The 2870-nt window shown below is 39.9% G+C and overlaps 1 non-coding gene across 1 annotated transcript; it reads left to right on the top strand.

The window, feature by feature from the left end:
- The first annotated feature begins 2521 nt into the window (after window positions 1-2521).
- On the top strand, window positions 2522-2629 carry LOC128280121 (small nucleolar RNA R71). Its single transcript, XR_008270303.1, has one exon. It is a non-coding gene; the product is annotated as a small nucleolar RNA R71 (small nucleolar RNA).
- Window positions 2630-2870: the final 241 nt, after the last annotated feature.

The raw sequence follows: 2870 nt of genomic DNA, 5'->3' as shown, positions 1-2870 counted from the left end.
CACGGCCATGTCACACGCCCTTGTTACTCGAGTTTAGCCCGTGTTTGTCACGAAAATTGAATGCCCAATCGTCACACAGCTGTATCGCACAACCGTGTGCTTCGTTGTTCACTTCTCCTATGCCCGTGTGGTATGCTACACGCCCGTGTGTATAACACATGACCGTGTGCCTTGCCTGTGTAACTTTCTGACTTGTTTGAAAATTAAAAATTTAGCTCTAGTTTTCACACGGTCTAGGACATGCCCGTGTGTCCAGGCTGTATGGTTCGATACTAGGGGATTATTTAGCTCTGTTTCCACATGGCCAAGGACATGCTTATGTGTCCAGGCCGTGTGGGTCACTGTTCCTGCATAAAAACATGAGAAATAGCTAAAATAAACTAGTTAGTGGTGTTAGTGCTCGGGTTGCCTCCCGAGAAGCGCTTATTTAGAGTCTAAGCTCGACTTACCTCTCATTCACATGGTCACGGCAGATCATGGAGTCGAGACTCCTCTCTCTCACTATCCATTCTATTATCCACATAAAGTCGAAGTCGAGTAATATTTACCTTAAACATGTCGAATTGAGAATGATTTACCTCGACTGTACCGTATGGGAAAATATTCAGTACCGTAAAAGGAATCGCTCCGTTTGTATTAAGCTTTGAAGTAGCAATTTGCGGGTCCTTTTCATCGAGCAATACTTTATCCCCGACCTTAAATTGCTTTGTTTCATCCCTACGCTCATGGTTTCTCCTTGACATGTGTTCGCCATTTGTCTAATTCATCGATCTGAAGCCTTGTTTCTTCGTGAATCGCTCTGTTTTTGTGACACGGATTAGAATGAGGCTCCATCACGTTCTTCTTAGGGGACTCCTATAAAGAAGTTTAAGTTGTAACATTAATCGCTCTGTTTTTGTGACATGAATTAGAATGAGGCTCCATCACGTTCTTCCTAGGGGACTCCTACAAAGAAGTTTGAGTTGTAACATTACTCAAATTAACAGAACTTAAACAATCATCTCGATTACTAGATATTTTACCAGAATCACGAGCTTGAATTTTAATCATGTCATCTCCTACACGAAGTATCAATTCACCTGTGCCAACGTCAATGATAGTTCTAGTAGTTGCTAAAAAGGGCCTTCCTAAAATTAGAGGTATATCACTATACTCATCCATGTCTAGAATAACAAAGTCAACTGGGAATATAAATTTATCAATTTTGACAAGCACGTATTCAATAATACCCCTAGGAAATCTAATTGTTTTATCTGCCAATTGAATGCTCATTCTAGTTTGTTTTGGTTTCCTAAGGCCTAGTTGTTTAAACATTTTATAGGGCATGACACTAATGCTCGCCCCTAGATCAGCCAACGTATTCTTAATATTCAAGCTACCAATTAAACAGGGAATCGTAAAACTTCCTGGATCTTTCAATTTGTTGGGTAGCTTGTTTTGCAAAATAGCCGAGCAGACTGCATTTAATTCCACATGCGATGACTCATCTAACTTCCGTTTATTTTTCAGAAGTTCTTTAAAAATTTTAACTGCGTTTTGAATCTGCGAAAGAGCTTCAATGAATGGTAAGTTAATATGCAACTATTTTAAGAGTTTAAGAAATTTACCAACTTGTTTATTGGTGCGATCTTTCTTAGTTGCGTTGGGATGTGGCACACGAGGTGTATACTCTCTGCTTATCAGTTTTTGCTTAATGTGGTTCACCTCATCCTTACCTTTACTTACCACAAGTCCTTACCTCGGGTCTAGTTCAGGTTCAACTAACCTTTCTTTATCTCGAACAGTAATCGCATGAAATTGTTCTCTTGGGTTAGTTTCGATGGTACTTGGCAAGTTACCCTGTGGCCGTTTAGAAATCAACTTAGCGAGCTATCCTATTTGAGTTTCGAGCCCTTGAATTAATGCTTGCTGATTCTTAAGCACTATATCGGTATTTTGAAAACGAGTTTCTAACACCGAGATGAATTTTGTGAGCATCTCTTCAAGGTTCGGTTTCTTCTCTTGGTGGTAAGGTGGTTTTTGAATACCTAAAGGATGTTGTGGCCTTTGATTCATCTCTTTACCGAGATGAATTGGGATGGTTCCTCTAACCTGCATTATAAGTGCTACTATACGGGTTATTTGGAGGTCTAGAATTATTACCCATATAGTGGACTTGTTCTTCATCGGTGCTAGGGTTGAAAGATGGATACTCTGTGCTGTGCACTCCTCCTCCATTTGAATCACACATCATCACTGGATGTACCTGAGTAGAACCACACAAACCATCAATTTTTTTATTTAAAAGTTCTACCTGGTTAGATAGCATAGTGACCACGTCGAGGTTGAAAACACTAACCGTTTTTGTCGGCTTCGTTCTCATGACTGGCCATGATAGTTATTCAGTGACATCTCTTCAATAAATTCGTAAGCTTCTTTAGATGTTTTGTTGTTTAAGGTTCCACCGGCAGCTGCATCGATAAGTTGCCTTGTTGAGGGGTTCACACAGTTGTGAGAAGTCTGAACCTGGAGCCATAGACGTAACCCATGGTGAAGGCACCTTCTTAATAAGTCCTTGTATCTCTCCCATGCATCATAAAGAGTTTCTAGATCCATCTGCACAAAAGAAAAAAATATCATTCCTCAATTTAACCATTTTAGCCGGCAGAAAATATTTAAGTAAAAAAAATTTCAGTCATTTGTTCCCAAGTGGTGATTAACCCTCGTGGTAACGAGTTCAACCACTGTTAAACCTTATTCCTCAATGACAAGGGAAATAACCGAAGGCGAATGGCATCATCAAAAACACCATTGATCTTAAAGGTGTCGCAGAATTCCAGAAAATTTGCCAAATAAGTGTTTGGATCCTCGTCCTGCAAACCATCAAACTG

This window comes from Gossypium arboreum, chromosome 8 (genome assembly GCF_025698485.1).
Source record: "Gossypium arboreum isolate Shixiya-1 chromosome 8, ASM2569848v2, whole genome shotgun sequence".
Lineage (NCBI taxonomy): Eukaryota > Viridiplantae > Streptophyta > Magnoliopsida > Malvales > Malvaceae > Gossypium > Gossypium arboreum.
Note: the sequence above shows the minus strand (reverse complement) of the source record. Positions and strands in the feature narration are given on the sequence as shown.